The 19,534-nt window shown below is 35.5% G+C and overlaps 1 protein-coding gene and 1 long non-coding RNA gene across 14 annotated transcripts in view; one reads left to right on the forward strand and one right to left on the reverse strand.

Annotated features, from left to right (window-relative positions):
* LOC108393041 (uncharacterized) overlaps window positions 1-19,534 on the reverse strand; it is a 165,292-nt gene that overhangs the window by 93,341 nt on the left and 52,417 nt on the right. The window lies entirely within an intron of this gene.
* The window catches only part of ADGRL2 (adhesion G protein-coupled receptor L2), a 261,756-nt gene that overhangs the window by 12,532 nt on the left and 229,690 nt on the right, over window positions 1-19,534 (forward strand). The window contains exon 2 of one of the 13 annotated variants that reach the window (XM_073234182.1): window positions 4,768-4,889. The exons of the other annotated variants lie outside the window; for them this stretch is intronic. The gene's annotated coding sequence lies outside the window, so the exon portion shown is untranslated. The remainder of the gene's footprint in view (window positions 1-4,767; window positions 4,890-19,534) is intronic. 13 annotated transcript variants of the gene reach the window in all.

The raw sequence follows: 19,534 nt of genomic DNA on the forward strand, positions 1-19,534 counted from the left end.
AGTTGTTTACAATTTATGACTCTTATATTCTGCGCTGATGGAGGAATTGTGGAGAAAATACCAACACATGCAGTAAAGAAGACAATGAATGCACAAAAGAGCTTAGTCTTTCAGGGGAAACCCTACCATTATCTCTCTGGGGTTCTCCCTTCCCTCTGCTCACTCATGGCCTTACTGCTGACAGTAAATTTAACAGAGAAAAAGGCTACAAGGGGCAGCCCAGGTCTCCCTTTATCAGTTCTTTTCCCCTACAAAACCCAGCTTCCTGTTGGCTTATACTCTCTGGTTAGGTTCCAAAAGCAGGGCAATGTCCTTGAAAACCAGCATAAAACACAGGACGTGTACCACTTGACAGGGGAAGGGCCCCAGAGGTTGAACTCTCCACGTAATATGTTTGGAGTTACTATTAGTATTTTTGGACAGGTATATTCTTAGGCTTAGCTGGCTATTCCAGTTTTCCTGCCAGAAGACAGGGGCATAGCACATCCATCCTTGAGTGTCTGCCAATGGACCCAGGGCATCCCCTGGGAGTGGCAGGCCTGGCTGTGGTAAAGCAGGGGTGCTGAACATTCCGAGATTCCTGGAGAGACTGGTGGTTGTGGTATGTGGACGGCCGGGCCCCCAAAGAGCAGGTGGTGCTCAGTAAGCAAAAGAAGACAAAGATTTTCTCGGAATGTTTCCAGCCTGCCACTTAATGCTTTCCTTAATTTCCTTTTTGTGTGGGCCTTTTCCCTGCCTTCTGCTATCCTCTTGCCAACCTTGGTCAGATCCCAGTTCTAAGGATCCTGTTGACCAGGTAAAAGGTAGTCTAGCATATAACAAATAGGGGAGGTTGAAGGTTTTTAAGCAAAGGAATGATATTTAGTCTAACCCAATAATCAAAGAATTCTTAAGGGTCTACTTATGTCATTCACTGTAGAATACATAGGGGATTTGAAGATGAATATATCAATTCCTTTGCTTAAAGAACTCACCATCAAAGAGGAAGACAAACCTGTTAGACTAGAATACTTAATAACATGGAGTCACCAAGAAAAGAGACATTTCTTCTGTAAGAAAAGAAAGATACTGGCAAAGCAAATGGCTGAAGCAAATTCATTTAGATATGGAAATGCAGATTAACATGAGCAAACTGTGTTTTAAAGAGATTTTTCTGGCAGCAATAGATAATGCAATTTGGATGCAGAAATGCCTAAAGAGTATTTAGGAGGCTACTGGGATAGTCTATAGGAGAGAGGGGATTGAAAAGATTGGAAGGGGTAGAGGAAGTATTGACAGGGTTTTGCAAATTATTGTGGAAACAGACAGAAAAGTTGTCATACTTGACTTTGAGGTTTGAAACATCAGTGATGACATTTTTTTTTCTTAAATAGGAGACAGGAGGAAATGGAAATGTGAGAGGGAAGATACTAAATTCAATTTGGCCATAATGAGTTTTTTAAGGTGCCAAAGCCTATCCTTGTCAAGAAGAGAAGAGTGCTGGTGGACACCCGTATCCAGCACTCTGAGGAGACGGCAGGAGCAAAGACAGAGCTGTGGGGATTGCCTACAGACAAGGACCAAAGATGAGACTGTTAAGGGAGAGAGAGAGAACAGGAGAGAAGCGAGCTGTGGAACAAACTCTTAGATCACATATCTGAAAAGTATGCAGAGTAAAGATAAAAATTCCAGTCACGCGATTAAAGAGAAAACTGGGGAAGTCCATGGAGAGGAAGGGTGGAGAGTTTCTGGAAGGAAGGCCTGGTCAGGTGATGAGGAGGAGCACAAACAAGATGAGCTGTGAGAACACTGGATGTCACAATGAATTAGTCATTGATGATCTTCAGAGGACAGGTTTCATTAAAATGATGGGAAGAGAAATTGTATTGCTGGGTGATAAATTCTTACCAAATATCTCCAGTGCATTTAAATATTGAAACTATAGCAAAGCATTAAGCTTTCTAGGAGTTTTCCCCTAAACCAGAGCAAGAGAAGATTAGGAATGTGGACTACTGCAAAGAAGACGGAGGCAAGAGGACCAGTTTAACTTGGTCTGCTGCATCATTTTACCCAACCAGAGGCCTGTTGTAATTCTGGTTTCTCTCAGCCTATTACGTCCTGTTGTCAAGTGAAGGTGGGTGGCAGTTAATGGGGAAAAGTTGATGATGTTCAAAGATGACTAAGGTTGTAAAAGACAATCAAGCTCTTCCTACAATTCATGCTTAGGAATTAAAAGAATTTCCCCCCTGAGAAAGTTGTCTCCACTCCATCCACTGTCATTGGCCTCTTATCTTTTTGAGCACAATTTACCCTCATAAATGTGTGTGCAATTTTTTTGTCTTATGTGGCAAGCCCTTCTGAAAAACGTCTTGATAACATTCCTTTTGTGTAAAAAAGGTGTGTTCTCCAGCTGGTGAATTTTAAAGGCTACAGAATTCTCAGAATAGCTTTGCTGTTCAGGTAGCAAATTCAGTGAAGTCAGTCTCCCTACCTTATTATATTAATTTAAGAAATTAGCTAATCTAGAAAATCTTACACAAATGTATATCTTTCCTTGGCTTTTGCTTTGCTATATCTACATGTTGAAGTGCTCAGTACTTACACATACCCAAAGCAAACTGATATCAAATAGCGCCATATTTACCTGTGAGTAAAAAATTATTTTTTGTCCTACTAAAATACTTCTTTTATGAGCCAGCCACTCACAAACCCTTTTTTTGTCCTCCTCAAATACTTCTTTTATGAACCAGCCACTCACAAACCCTCTCCAGCTATATACTGATGCCTGTTAAAGTGTGCTTCTGAGGTATGATATCTCTCTTGCTGGAAGAAAATATAATTATGTGGTTACCTAATAGGTAATTGCTGTGTTACCAAAGTTCCATATTGGAAATACAAATTACTTGTGTGCCATATTAACATGGCATTCAATAGCACATATAGTTTGTGTTCCTCTCGTCAAAATACAAGTAGCTACTTGATATGTCTACGCTTTTTCTGTATTTATTTTTATTTAGAAGAATCTCTCTGCCTCATATAATTCTGCAGACTTTTCCTTTGTCTATACATATATGCACATGCGTGTACAAGGGCAGGTGCCCACAAACACACACAAGCAGACACACTCTCAGGTGCTCAGGGAGGCTCCTTCAAAAATGTGTCCTGCATGGTTGTTGGTTTATCTGTCAGAGAAATTCATTGCCAAGAGAATGCCTTGCTTTATATGCTTACTGAATTCTTTTTTTAAATGTTTTTCATTATATTTATGCAAACCTAACTTGGCTAGCTCATAATTTACTAAATGCAAGCATTTGTCAGGGTTATTTCCAATCACTCAGAAAAATGTGCCTTTGTGTATTTTGATTATTTAAAGCAATTTTGTTTCCATTATGCGTATGTGCAGCCAGAACAGCATGACTGTCTTTACTGAGGAAGTGGGAATGCTCTTAATTTTCATACGTGCATCTGCAGAAGTACTTTTGATTGTTTAACTAATGTACAGATAGTGATGCGGACATAAATGTTTTTGCACACATTTATTTTCCTTGGCACTTCAGAAGAGAGGGGTAATGCAAAGGAAAATTAAATATGCTGCTGTTTGCATTTAAAATAGATATACTCAACTGTAAGCGGAGGAATTGTTTAGTATTTTGAAAGACAAAAATTAGGATATGCTCCTTATGCAGAAATCTCTGTCTTGTGACCACATCTTATTTGTACATTAGCTAAACATCTGGATTTTTTTTCCCTTTGGATTTGCAGAAACTTTATACGAAACTCTGAAGTTCTCAGAGATCAAATAATGTCATTCAAATTTGCTTACCTTGTCTCGAAAAAAATCAGCTTATTTGCTCATTAAATAAGTCCATTATTTTCCAAGAAGACAGGAAAGGGAAATAAGAGTCGACTGAATTAAGGCATTAGGGACCACTATCCTGAATGTGGTGTCGCCGTCTAACTATGAACATTTAAAAACAAGTTTTATTTGGTTTTTCTGGGCTACTATATGTCACTGCTATCAATAGTAAGATGCAACAATATTTGATGCTCTGCAAATAAAACTTAAAACTTTGCCAATGAAACTATGATATATCATTGAATAACCTATGCCAATTTCAGAAATGTTAAAATGGGGAGGAGGGATGAATCTTACAAAGGCTAAAATAGCATATATGGAATAATTACAGAGCTTTAGCCCTTGGCTGTCATATGCTAACTACATCAGTACAACTCAAGGTTCTCCAGACAGGAGAAGATTTATTATCTCCTCCATTTCATAGTATAAAAAAAAATGTACTATGTATTGCAAACCATTTCTGCCTTTTCTCATTCATAGAATTATCAAGAAGATAATTCTCTTTTAAGAGAGTTGATTTTGTCTCTTTTCCCCCCAGCTTTACTGAAGTATAGTTGACAAATAAAATTGTAAGATATGTAAAGTATACAACATGATGATTTGATGAATTAACTAACATGTCCATCATCTCACATATTTGCTTTTTTCTTTCTTTCTTTCTTTCTTTCTTTCTTTCTTTCTTTCTTTCTTTCTTTCTTTCTTTCTTTCTTTCTTTCTTTCTTTCTTTCTTTCTTTCTTTCTTTCTTTCTTTCTTTCTTTCTTTTTTTGTGGAAACAGAGTTGACTTTGTCTTGAAGGAGGCAAATAGTAGTACAAAAACAAAAGAAGAAACTTAGGGTTTAGAATATTTTTAGAAGTTCTGACTTGATTTTTGTTTCTGTGAGATGTTTGGCTATAAATTAATGTAGTTTCCAACTCATTCTGTCCCCTCAGGTTTCTGTTTCTTTGCTCATCAAACCTCCCCCTGCACAGTGCATTCAAACTGGTTACAGGAAACTGGAACAGTCGGCACTAAATATTCCTTAAAACATAATGATAAAACAACATAAAACAAAGTAAGTCAACCAAAACTTGTAAAAAGTCTTCAAAAGGTGTTAAATTATCCTATCCCATTGAACAAATTGTTGTAAAATGTATTAATTGATCTAAACAGGTAATTTCTTCAATTTGACTGTCAGATAGTAGAGGAGAAATATTTAAGAGAAATAACTTATTTCCCTGTCCCCATCATCACTACCAATCCTAATCCAGTGCCTGGCAAATAGTATTTGCCAGTAGATTTTTGAGTGATTTAATGAAGTGACTAATTGTAACCAAGGAGTCCCTTTCCTTATCTCAGTTTTAGAGATAGGTATTATGAGGCAAGAAGCAATGGTAGGGAGAAAAAATAAATGATATTTTAATTGAATCCTCACATACTACATATCAAGATATTTCCTATTATAATGTAAGAATCTTGTAGTGTTATATATAATATTCAGTTACACATCACCCATCCATCTATTAAACAAACATATACGAAGCACATAGTGAATAAATAGAAAGATGAATGTGTTGCCCTGTACATAAGTGGTTCTTAAAACTTTTTGGTCTTAGTACCCTTTTCCATTCTCAAAAATTATTGAAGACTCAAAGCCTTTTTATGTGGGTTATATCTCTCAATATTATCTCATTAGGATTAAAAGGGAAAATTTTTAATATTTATTTATTCAATTAAAAACAGCAATAATAAACCCATTGCTTTTTAGCATAAAAACACCTTTTGATGAAAAGTAAGTTCATTTTTTAAAACAAAAGTATTGTCTGAAAAGTAACATTACTTACATTTTTTGCAAGTATCTTTAATGCCTGGGTTAAGAGAGAACAGTCAAATTCTCATACTTTATCAGTCTACTGCAATAGATTGTTTTCTTTGAAGTATATGAGGAATATCAGTCTTTCACAGTTGAAAAAAGGAAGGATATTTAATAGCCTTTTCAGATAAATGTGATATTCTTCCTGGTAACTAAACCAAACTTCAACAATAGTTTATTACAGGTTAGTTGCAATGTGGAATCTGAAACCATATCAGATAATTTTTTTTAATCTGTTGCATTAAAATACATTGGTCTAGCTCACATTTTGAACAGATATTTGCATTCCTTGCATGATTTTGTAATCTGATGCACTGGTCATTAGGAAAATATTTTTCCATTGGATTATGCAGATTTCCCAAATGCTGACATAGTTCATACAACATTTTTTTGTAAATCATCACTGTTAATACCACCTCCAATCTTATCAGGAAAGCCTTGATGTATTGAGAAGTTGTCAAGCTCACAGTGGCAGATACAAATTGCTCCTTAGATTCTAATTTTTCCTTGAATGTTTGAATTTTATCACTGTCAATAAATACCACTGGTTGTTTTTCTTGAAGTGACTTGCTCGCTTTCAATTACCTTTTGAAAAATAGCTGTGAAGTACCCAAGTTTGAATAACCAGAATTTGTCAGTTGCTTTTTAGAGCAAAAATGGTATTCCATGGAAAGAGCAGCTATTTCACCTTGCAACTCATTTACCTCACAAGTGCTTTACCTGAAGACAATCATACTTCTATACATAGGTGCTTTTTACATAGATCCTATCTTGTCACACAGAAAATGACATGTATTCAGGGATTTGGATTCTGTAAAATGAACACTAAGTTTCATTGTTTTTAAAAGACATTGTTAATTGAAACTGGTATGTTTTTTTTGTGTTCTTTGTTTTGTGTTGTTTTTGTTTTTGTGTTACTGCAAATGTGAGGTGATTAAGAACATAACCACTAGAACACTACAATGCACTTCAGTGTCAGTGCCTTACTTTAGGATGTTAGCAGTTTTTTATACAACAATGTTTTTCCAACCTCAGTGCAAATATTTATAGAATAAAAAAGACAAATAATGTCTTAGTGTTACTCTGAAAATTTATTTGACTTTGCAAATCCCCCTAAAAGGGTCTCAGGGACCCTGAGGGGGTCTGCTGATTTCATTTTGAGAACTGCTACTCTAGAGATCCAAATGTTGAGGAAACAGATAAATAAGCATTTCCTGTGGTTTGCAATAAATACAGTGGTAAAGGAAAGCATGGAGTCTTTTAGGAACATTTCCTAAAAGAGGATATGTCTGAGTGCATCCTGAACGACACCTAAGTATCAGCCAAGTGAAAAAATGATGCCTTTGGCTGATTGAATCCTGTGTCTCAGGATATTATTTCTGTTTTCATTTTACTAATGCTCTTTCTTAAAGTCTAAAGAGATCTCAAACATATGTTTCCTATATGGCAGTTGGATTCCAAAAGACATGTATGCCCAGTCAAGTAAGGTCATTAGTAAGCTATTACAACTCAAGGTTGAGTTACAATGGGAATTTAGAAGAGAGAACCTGGATAGTTGTATGACATTCCATTTTGTATTGCACAGACATTTTTATGTGGAAAGCCATACGTCATCTATTTTATGTGCTTTTAGGCTCTGTGTCCCAACAGAAATAAATTCATACCAGTCTTCATCACTGTGACCTGGCTAGATAGCACTAACCATTTTAACTAACACTAAAAGAATGTAAAATGACTGACATGGATTCAGTTCTAATAGGTGAATTAGTGGTCTTCCAGACATTATCACATTTAATTATTAAACAATTTGATAGGTATTTATAGCATCCCACTTTTAAGACCAGGAGACTGAAGTTCAGAGAAATTAAGTAATATGTCAAAGGTCATAAAGTGTATAAAGTGAAGAACTGGCTTCTAAGCTGTCTATATCTAACTTGGAAGCCTCTGCTCTTTCTGAAACTGGGGTACATATAACCTGGGAGCAAGTAGAAGTATATAAGAAACCAGGTAAGCCCCAGAGCACTCACTGCCCATCTCTCTGGAGTACAGATTTACTTGGTGGTAGATTCTTCAAACATTTTTTAAAAATTCAAAACAAACACACACACATATGTGAAATAATGAAATAAAGTAGAAACCTCTTGAATTTATAAGAATCAGATGGAGACTTCAAAGAAATTTCCTTTCAGGAGAGGAGGATCTGGGATTTTCCCAGATTGTCCAGGAGTCAGAGTTCATACTCCTCTGCATTGAGGGGACTTTTGAGGTGCACTCTGGGACATTCATTCTTTTTTTTATTAAAATATCATTGATAACAATCTTACGATGGTTTCACATACAGACATATTCATTCTTATATTAACCAAGCCAATAAGGTTTCCCCAATAACTAGACCAAATGCTGTCCAAGTAGTCTTCAAAGCAGTTTCAGTCTAAAAGTGCCAGTAAAGTATTTGTAATTCCTGACTGTGAAGGGTACAAGGCAAACATCTAAACGTCTTCCACAGATGTGGCATCAGTGAGTACCAGAAAAGAGTAGGTTAGGAAAGAAGCAGTTAACTCTAATATTTACAAATAGCCACTAATAGCAGATGATAATGATTATGAGAATGAGTATGACAAAAACTATATTTTTTGTGTATCTACCATGTGCTGAGCACTATGCATGAATAGATCACCTTAAGTTAACTGCACAACAATCTTATAAGGTGATCTTATTATTCCATATGTGTATGTACCCAGACATAATATTATTGCATTCATGTTATCCCAACAAGTCTATGAGCTATTATTATCCATATGCTGCTGATGACAAAATTGGTCTCAGAGTGGATAAGTAATTGCCCAAGTTTACACAGTAACTAAATGATGAAAATATGTACAGACCCCTATGGGCTTGTCTCAAAAGCTTCAGTTCTTTCCAGGCCATTCTGCCTTGATAGTAAGTAGGGGAAATTGTATGATTTTTGTCTAAACTTGGATATCTTTGCGAATAAAAGGGATGCTATTAATAATTGTGCCAGAGCAAAAGACATAAATTGGGACTGCCCCAGACAATCAGAATAAATGGTTACCTAATTATGAGGCAAAGATGAGGGCTTTATATGGCATCAAAAGGCTTTAAAATAAATGCATTTAGATATTTCTTTGTTTTAAAATATTTAGCGATCATTTTACTTTAGACACATTTTTATAATTTAGGAGGAAACACCTTTGAGTATGCTTGATATCTGAGAAACAATTTTTACCTAGCAGTTCAAAAAGTGACAGTAGCATAAAAAATATGCATCATTTTGATACATTTTTGTACACAATGAAACAGAAGTCAGCCATAAAACTCTAAAGGGATAAAGAAGATTTAGAAAACTCTAATTCAGCATTAGAAGTTAATGAATGTTACACATGCTGTGTTCTGAAATGTTATAGCTTACTGATGGAGGGGAGAAAATTCTGAGAAGTATGTTGCATACTTGAGTATTTTCCTATTTCAAGAATAATCCTGTAACAATAACTTGAGATGGTTTTATATAATTGTGGCAGGTAGCTACTCCACCCTGATCCAAGTACAGGTACAGGCACGTGTTTTTTTTTATGTATAGTTTTTTCTACTCCAGTGTATCATAGGTGCAAGTCTTAATTTCTTTCCAGTAAAAGAAGAATAGCTTATAATTTCTTTTGTTTCTTTCTCTTTGATGTAAGGGTTCGCTCCTCCCAGTTTTTAACCTGCTTTGTTCAGTCGTTTTTTCCTGCTCTCATTTTTTTCCTCCTCAGTAGATTTACATAAAGTTAAGTGACTTAAGCTGTTTACAATAGTATTTTTGGATTTTACTGCCTCTTGCTTTGGCTGCTTCTGATCATACCCAGATTTATTTTCTAGAGAAAGCTAATTTAGTAAAATCTTTTTTTTCTTTTTTGGTAAAAAAGTACTATAAACTTTCAACCAAACAGGCCACTCAAACGTACAGATTCGTTCACAAACAGATGGGTTTCTCTTTTTTCTTTTTTTAATTCTAAAAAGACATACATATATTCTTGAGTGATACAATATGTACCAGCTTTGAACAAACACTTTATCCAGACATTAGGTCTAAACAAGAGAAAGAGCAACAACTCAAATAGTATATTTTGCCACCATGAGATTTTGCTCTGCATGTGTGAATATCTTGCAAATTTTTGTGCTTAAGGTTGTTTTTCAACCTTTTAAAATGATCCTTATGAATCTTTTCAGTTGGCTGGACATAAGAAGAGAAGACTTTTCTCTTGAATGAATATGAGAGTTACCGTGTTAAGTATTGAGTAAGAGTGTGCTGAGCACTTAATGTGACATGACATGCATGGTACTCCCCACGAGCTCACCTTCAAAAGGACGAGACAGAGACAAATACAGACCTGCATACATGTCAAATTGCCAAGTGCTTGGGGAAATATCTCCTATCCCCCCTGCCTTCTCTTTCATTGTCACTTCATGAAACTAAGGGCACAGAACATAATGAGAAACAGAAGTCAAAGGAACCAGAGTTCTTAGGTCCATTGCCACATTAGTTGAACCTGGTATTCCAGTTAATAGCTGAGGTTTTGAGGCCAAACAGATCAAGGAAGGCAAGGTGTCCTGTTCCCACGGGCACCTCTCAGCTTAGCAGTTCTAGAGTTAGGGATGGTTTGTTTCTTCTGTTCACTTACATCAAACACTGCTGGAACATCCAAAGCCTAACAACACTGTAACTGGTCAAAATACTGAAATATATAACATCATTTCATATGAAAATGGGACAAGGCAAAGAAAATAACGAGGCAAGTGATAAGAAGGAAGAAAGGCAAATGTGCTGTTGTATCTTATGCTAATGATCTTCATCTCTAACACGGTTTGTCAGGTCTTAGAAGTTTATTTCTGTTCTTAAAGAAAGCCCTGGAACAATTCAGATTCCTGGATGTAGCAGGCAGTATGGTAAAGGGAAGAGCAAAGTCCTGGAAGTAGAAAGGTAAGTTAGTTCTGCTATAGACTGCACAACCTTAAGCAAATGCCTTGGAGTATTTGAGCTCCATTTTGTTACCTGAAATGGTTACAGTAACACCCCACAGTGTTGTGAGTGCTGAGTGAGTCCCCATCCCCGAAGTATCCAGCACAGGGCCTGACATGAGTGTGTGCATGGTCACTGGCTATTGTTACTGTCATTAAAAATATAATCATATTCTCAGAAATGACATTTTGTTGCTGTCTGGAACATACAGACCAACAGCAAGTGAGGAATTTCTGGCCTTTCCTGTGTAGTCAGCATTTTCAAAGAAAAAATCTCTTAGAATGAAACTGTAACAGTATAATCAACTGTGATTGGTCTGGATCATACAAAGAGCTGCACACCATCACCACCAGCAGTAAATTCAGAATCTAAGACCTAGATTAAACCAGGTTAAAAATCATCAAAAGCAACACAAAAGAATAAAGCCACAAGAACCAGTGCATGTCCCAAAAAAGTATGTATAGAAAGTAAATTCTTTATTGTGATGGTGGTGGCTTTGCAGGGAGGACTGAAGGGAAGGACAATATTTAAAGCGGTTAAGAATACTGAATGTAGGTTCAAATCCAACTCCAGTGCATAGCATTTGATCTTCAGAAAAATAAAATGCTAAATAGTTTTGGTCCTCAGTCTTCTCGTCTGTATAATGGGGATAATAATAGACCTACTTATAGGATTGTTGTGAGGCTTAAATGGGATAATGCATGCAAAGCAATCACTACAATCCTAGTAAGCATTCAATGTTGTTATTAGTACATGTGAGCCTTTTGTCTCTATTTAGCATTGGCTGGTCACATTGTCTCCATTTTCCATCTAGCTCTTTCTCTAAATCATCAGGACTTCCCCAAACAGTCCTGCAGTGTTTGCTTCTGGAATACCTGAATGCATTTGAGGGCTCCATGAGAGTGAAGCATTCTAGAATAAAAGTCATGAGCCAGTCAGATATGATTCTCTGCACGGGTCCACAGGAACCCAAGGCTGGGCTTCTCTCCCTTGGACACAAGCTCCATATGGCCCCCAGAAGACCAACTGTAGGTCAAAGATTATACATCACATTTTGACACTGCAACATCAAAATTCATCTATCAGTGAGACTCAGTTCATATGACTAATCTTGTTTGATTTGGCAATAAGGTGAAATGTCAATTGGCTTCCTATTTTGACTGAAATTATTAAATACACCAAAGGGAATATTGCATGTGTGTTAGTCATCCCAGAATAAAGATGAACATACTTTCCTGAAAAGTTCAACAATACTAATGGGATAATGGATCACCAGAATAGTTTATATTTGAAATGCATACTTTGTTCACATTCTTGCTTCACTTGGAGAATTGTGTCATTGCTGCCAAAGCCTTGGGTTTTTTTTACTCATGCCTGGATTCTCTATTGACACTAATGGGAATTTCACCTTCAAACACAAGTATATGGAACTAAAATGACAATAGCAGAAGGTAAAGAATACATTTTTATACATTGTGCTACATAATATTTTTCTTGACTGTTTCTGTTATAGTCATTGACTATAGCAAAGAAAGACCCAGTTGGAAATCTGAAAACATACTGTCTCTAGAGGCTAGTCTTTTGAAAACAAACTTTTACCCATACATGTCATCACAAATTACATAAAGGAATAATTATAGATCAATCTACATAATTTCAATTTTGTGGTTGGTTAATTATGAAAGCATATCCCTCTGGCACTGCCATTAGTCTAGAAGGTATGTGTGGTTCTTTATTCAATCTGAAGAAATGGCAATTTTTTTTGGAGAAAAAAAACTGTCAACATTTTCTTAAGGAAACATAATGCAGAATTTGCCATGTAGTAAAATTTAAAGTGTGATGAACTCTTTGTAGTTCCTGTTCACACATTAGCAATAACCTGTAGAACTATAAACTGTTAGAATGTGGCATTAAAAAATAAAATCCGTGTGAAAGAAGAAACACAAAGCCCATTTTTAGGAGTGACCAAATGTATTAAAGCAGTTTACGGACTATACTCATCATTATTTTGCTGACTTAGAAACCTTGAAGTGTTTGTATATATTTCATTATCTGCAAAAGTATAAACTGTAATGGAATTTACATAAAAATTCTGCTACAGAGTGGTGACTTTACTGTACAGTCAGCTTTGCCTCCTAATCCAATCTTCCCCCAATGCAGTTGGTATGGCAGTTGCCAAACTTAAACAGCAGGATCTCTTTTGTGAAGAAAAGTATGAATTTGAGCTGTAAAATGAGCACAACTATTTTTCTATTACTCTGGATGCTTCCTCTTGCTGAGTTTACATGAGAAGTCTAGCAGGAGGTGTTATTAAATAGCCTCAGAAATTAGCCCCAGAACAATTATCTTGCTTTAGCTATGGAAAAAGACACAAGAGACTTTAATGAAAAGAGCACTTAAATTTTTGTGATTGAATATCTGTTGGACACCTCTGTAGTTATTAACCCTTGTGGGCAGCATTTCAGATTTTTTATTATTTTTAATTGAATTGTTTTTGGAAAACTGCAGATTAAAAACAGTTTTCCCCCTATGATAGTCAGAAATCCCAGGGCAAACTGTGTAATAATGGGTTCTTTAAAAGTTTGGTTGAAACCTTACTGTGTGGCAAGGAATATACCTCTGTTCAACATAAATTTGGATTTTCATATTATAATGGATTTATAGAAATACTAAGCAGAAAATAATGTCTCCAGTTATCAGTTCACCACCTGTTCTTTACAATGTTCTTCCAACATCCTGGCTTTCTTTGTTTAGTGGTAAATTTGTCATGAGTTAAAGCTTCCTATGGACCCCTTAAGAAAATATTCCAAAAGTTCCTATTTTTTTTGTTTTCATTTTCCTCCAATACCTAGAAGAATTTTGGCTTTCTTAGTATTGCTTCTTTTCCTGTGTTTTTTTACTTTTCCAAATAATTTCTCTGTCTCTATAGTATTTGCTGTTTTTCAGTATTTGTTGCCTCTTATCATGTCAAATCTTAAAAGTGACTTAGTTGCCTTAATCTTTCCTCCCAATTTCACCTCGCTAGTCACTTCATCACTTTAAAAAGTTTTCTCTTAACTCTCTCCAATCTTCTACATATTTCTGGAATTGAGTTCATCCAAACAGAATGCACTTTTCCAGGTGCATCATATATCATTCCCTAAGTCTGGGATGTGATGGTTCTCTATGTATGTAGCCCGAATGCTGGGGAGCTGGCCCTTTTTGCCTGATCACTGTCAGCATGTTGACTCAGACTGTGTTTCAAATATCTCCCCCTGATTCCTGAGGGAGCCTTTCTGAAAATGGGCCATCTTCGATTAGCTGGTCTATTTTAGGAATGTGAAAAGAGAGAAAACATGATTTTGTCAACTGTAGTAGCAAACAGGTCTAGTACCCCATCCCATCCCCTGCCACTTTTAGGAACACATCTTTTGTGGCATTTTCATTTTCATTAACTATATTTTTTTATAAAAAGGGAATGGAAGCCTATGCAAACAAATTGCTACTGAGGCTCTCAGAGTGAAAGTGCAGAACTCTACTCAATTTAAGGCAGTAATCCTAGCTGTATGACAGACGTTGAAGAGGAAAACAAAAGAACCTGAAAAGGCCTGCACTGAAATTAAAACATTCTTTATTTAATATTAATGAGCTGAATCTTTACATTTTCTTCACCTATTCATTCCAGTTCTTTTTAACTACTTTTTTCTGACCTGCAAAGTAGTTGATAGTAGGTACAAAACTGGGGGTTAGAAACAGGAGAAAATAAATATAAAATTAAATCAAAATTTTAGTAATTAGCTGCACAAATTTCTTCAAAATATCATAAGAACTACTACTCAGTAAAAAGATTCCATTTATTAGATGGAAGTATGCTACACTAAAATCAACCACAAGCTACTTCAAGAAGTATAAAATAATCATGTAACATCTATTCACCAAGAAAGCAAATCTGGAGAATGTATAGCTGATGAATGTGGAAAGTAAAACTTATTGTCCTCTGTAAGTTTTATCTATTAATGTAAATATATATCATATTCATAGATTCTAAAAGGCTACCAATTATAATAAATTACTCCCACTGCTTGGGTAACTGCCTTGCAGAAAATAAACTATATCAAATTTACACACACAATTTCTTTTTGCTAAATGACAATAGCATACATTTATTTATATAATTACATAGCACTCATCTTTGAATTACAATCAAAGCTCGACTCAAATACCTTTTTTATATCCTTAGAGTCACGATTGAGACTTTATGGTAGCATCAAAGAGAAAGCCACAATGCTTTTCAGTGAATTCACCTTTGATTATATATCTTAGTCAATATTCCTTCAGTTAGGTGTCTAACAACAAAAAAGCCCCAAATTATCTTGAGCAAAAAAGGAAAAACATTTATGTAACATAAAAATCTTCAGATAATCTTCAGGCACTCTGGCTCATAGACTCAAAAAACATCACATGATCTGGTTTCCCTTAATATGGAGGTACTTCCTCTTCCAGGCAGTCTCCATACTGAGTAGGACTGTCTCTTGAGGCATCTGCAGTAGCTCTGATTTCATATCCTCTTTTATTCCAATAGAGTCATGGGGGTTTTTCTCCCTCAACCCTTACAGACGTCCTGGGCCTGGCTCTCACTAACCTGACTGGCTCGTGTGTCCTTCTCTGGACTGATTACTGTGGCCAGTCATGTGGGATTTACTGCGTTACTCAAACCCCACAGCACTATTTAAGAGAACTTCTTGTGATGATGGAAATGCTATCATCTGTACTGTCCCATATGGTAGCCACTAGTCATGTGCGGCTATTGATTACTTTAGATGTCCCTGATACAACTGAGAAACTATGTGTTTTAAGTAATTTAGAATTAAATTAAATAGCCACTTCTGTATTGAACAGCACAGCTCTAGAATTCAGTGTGTAGGTCACATGGGCTGAGGAATGGTTCCCCAAAGGAAAGGTTTTTGTGGGGGAGCAGATTCTATTTAACCAGATTGGGAAATATAGGTGCTAAGGGATAAAAACAGCAGAGGTTCACTACACTGTACCCTAAAACCTGAACTTTTTATTAACACCTGTTGGACTTATAATTTAATTTCACATTACATTACATGGCTTGTATCATATTACCTGCCATTTTCCTATTTCCTATTATTTTGTTTGTTTTCCTTAGTTAAAATGCATACAATAGGAATTATGGAAACTTTGAGACTTGAATGAGAATCCATCTCAAGCTACAGTTCAGTATCTACTACCTTTAATTGAATTATCTTTTATACATGCTGTGCCCCTCTTTTCAAAGGATGTTATAAACAACGTATATACATCCAAATTTAAGATTCCTGTGGCATTTCAGATACAAACAACTCAACTGAAGTGACAAAGTATTAATCAGCTTATAGGCATTATAAGCTACTAAATATGTCAAACATGGCAGTGATAATTGTATTACAATGTATTCCTTTGCTTGCAGTATAGAACTTTTCTTTTTGACACTGACACACTCATTGATTCAACTAAGTTTCCAAGACAGACAAATTCCTGCCCACATTGAGCTCATAACTCTCAATTTTAAATATATGAAAATGTGAAACATCATGCATCTTACACTTGGGGCAAAGATATTAAATTAATACAGGTTTATTATAGGAAATTTAGAAATATGGAGACATAATAAGAGAAAAATAAAAATTATCTATAACTCCACACACAGAGGCAACTACCGTTAGTGTTTTAGTATACATTTCTTTGACCTAAAAGAAAAATATGTGTGAGCACTTATGCATTTTTCATAAGGATGGGAACTTGCTGTAGTTCCTCCTTTATTACCTAATTTTTAATCTAACAATATACTCTTCAAAATGTGTATGTGTATATATATATATATGTATATTATATATAGAACCATACATATATTAAGTATAGCTCTTAGGTTAAAAGGATATGTACATTTTTAAACATTATGAAAAGTATAAGCTCCATGTAGGCATGGATTTTTGTTTTGTTCATTGCTGAATTGCAGTGCCTAGAAACATGTCTGATAGAATACATTCAATAAAAATTTGTTGAATGAATGAGTACTGGCATATTTCCTATTAAAATTCAAGCAGCCAAATATGAGATGACCCATTTCCTTAAATCCTCATCAACTTTGGAATGCTTTTTCAGTTTGTACACAGAAGATGGCATCTTATTACAATTTTTGTTCTAATTTCTTTATTTTTACCAGAAGTACAAATTCTGTCAAATCATTCTTTACTTAGGCAAAAACACATTCTATGGAGTATGAAACTTGTAGCCTGATTTTGGTTGGTTGTGTGAAAATCTTAGTTTTGACTAAGCTAAATCTAGTAGAAGGGTTATGTGTTTGGAAATCATATTTCAGTCCTCTAAGAAATCATATGACTTAGAGAAGTTGCTAAGCATACTTCAAATCATTACTGCATGTTGAGAAATAGCCTAAATGCAGGCATTGTGTTTTAATAAATTACCAAATAGAGGAACCTAAAAGAAAAGTAATGATTCTGCTTCATATTTTGTTCTCCTCCTAACTTTTGCAGAACCTTACCTTTCTCCATGCCATAAATTTAACTCGTAACCTAATACTTAAAGCATGAAGTTTATTATAAAAGCTATAGAGAAAATTCACAGAAACCAAGTTTGGGAACTCTAGTCAAGTCTCATGTGAAAACATAACCAGAAATAGAGAATAAGAATGTTTCATGGGGTTCCTCTCTCACTGAGCACCTGCTTTTCCCTTGTTCTCACTTTTCCCTCTGCTTTTGCCCCTTAGTTTTTCTGTGTGTCTGTCTTCCTCCTGTCTCTCAAGTGCCTTCTCTGCCTCAGCACATATGCATGCCCAGACATGGCTCTCCACTGCTTTACATCCCTTTCCTATTCCAGCACTTAATTAACTGTGCGCCAGTTCCAAATTCTCTAGAGAGAATCAGACTCACCCATTGGAGGGCAGATGCCTCTCCTCATTCTTTCCCCAGGCCAATCTGCTGTGATGACAGGGATTGCCTAGTTCAAATATGGGACCAGTTTTCAGAGAAGAAAGTTGGAACTGGTAAACATCCCCAAATGCATATGTCACATTGTGCCTGTACTTATTTGATGCTGGGATATAAAGGTAGGTGGGAAGTGGCCCCATAATGTAATAATTTACTAATCTAACTTGAGTGTACATTTTTTAAAAATCTTCCAGTCATCATCATTTAAAAAATCATTTATAGTAATCACAATTTTTTAAATCTAGTTTAAATTCTATGGCTAAGTTTCTCTACATTTGTTTTTCAACTTAAGTGTTTTGCTATTTACTCCTGTTAGAGTTATTTGAATCCACAGAAACAATTTTTTTTAAGTTCATTTTTTTGTTCTAGCAGGTACAGGCTCCTATTTGTAGTTATTTTTAACTGGAATGCTGTATCTAGCAATTTTAGTACTTTCTGCAATCCTGTTATTCTCAAAATTATCTGACTGCAAAATTAAATGAATAGAACTACCTCTTGCAAGCCGCATTTCAAGTGTTTTTGAAGATAATCCATTATGAGCTGCACTTCCTAGACTAACCAGAACGATTCATCTGAACTAGTGATTTGATATGTATATTTTTTCTCTATTTTCACTTTCTTTGCATTTCATAACTTTTACGTTTTCCCCCTTCAATTCTGTTGAATTTGTTATGGGATAAAGTAAATCATTTTCTCTTTCTTATTTAAGTAATTTCTGAACAGTTAATCTTCCCAGTCCTAACTAGAGTTATTTCGAGGAAAAAGAAATAAATTACCCCTATGAATAATAAACAATTTAAATCAAGCCATCTCCATCATTAGTAACCATCACCCTAGCCATATATCTTGTAATATAAGATAAATAGCTAAATTTACAGGACTGGCCATGTTAGAGTTTCATTGCTTCCACTATTTAGGTATGTCCTCAAATCATGGCAATAGGCATGAAATGACAGCTCTCGTTGATGACTGATGAGGATGGTCTGATCACTGTTCTGGCCACTGACAAGAATCAATCACAAAGACAGCCCAAGATGTCAGATCTGCTGAGATGCTCTTTAATCCTGTGATCCTAGAAAGTCACAACTGTCAGCACAGATCCAAACAATTGTCTAGATCGATGGTCCCTAACCTTTTCCAGTTAGAAGAACAGGATTATGCCAGAACACATTGTCAAAGAATTCCACTTTTAGTTTTGTTTGAAAAAGCATACAATGGCCAAAACAAGGCACACGGTAACAGATACCTTTTGAAACATTTTGCACTGCCTTAACCAGTTCCCTTCTCTAAGAACTGCTCCCACACCCACAGAGGTGGCACTTTGTGCTATGTTTGAGGTCAGAAATATTTGTAAATGAAATTCGAATTTGCTAACTATCATAACACTTCTAATTATCCAAAGACATAAATGTGAAACATGTTATTTATTCAGTCAACAGTAACTTATCTTGCTTCAAACAAGATGAGAACCACTGATCTAGAAAATGTGCTTTTTATAAAAACTCACTCTGACTTTAATGATTCAGGTATTTGAGGGAAAAGTTTTGTTTTGTAGTTCTATTCTTTAGTCAACACTGTTGATCAACTCGATTTTCTAGGTCACCTAATATATACGACAAAGCCTGTGATTTTAGAGAAAACCATTTCTAAGGTATTACAATTACCTCCCATGATACAGGCAGGGTAAAATCTATGAGTGCATTTTCCTGAGGTGAAGTAAAATAGGTTATTTATTACTACTTTCTCAACATCTCACTCACAGGTGGTTAGATCTTGAAAGATTATTAGTGAGGCTTATGTTGGCAAGGACAGCAATTTGACTTCAGGAAGCCATTATC

The sequence above is a fragment of the Manis javanica genome, chromosome 4, assembly GCF_040802235.1.
Source record: "Manis javanica isolate MJ-LG chromosome 4, MJ_LKY, whole genome shotgun sequence".
In the NCBI taxonomy this organism is placed as follows: Eukaryota; Metazoa; Chordata; class Mammalia; order Pholidota; family Manidae; genus Manis; species Manis javanica.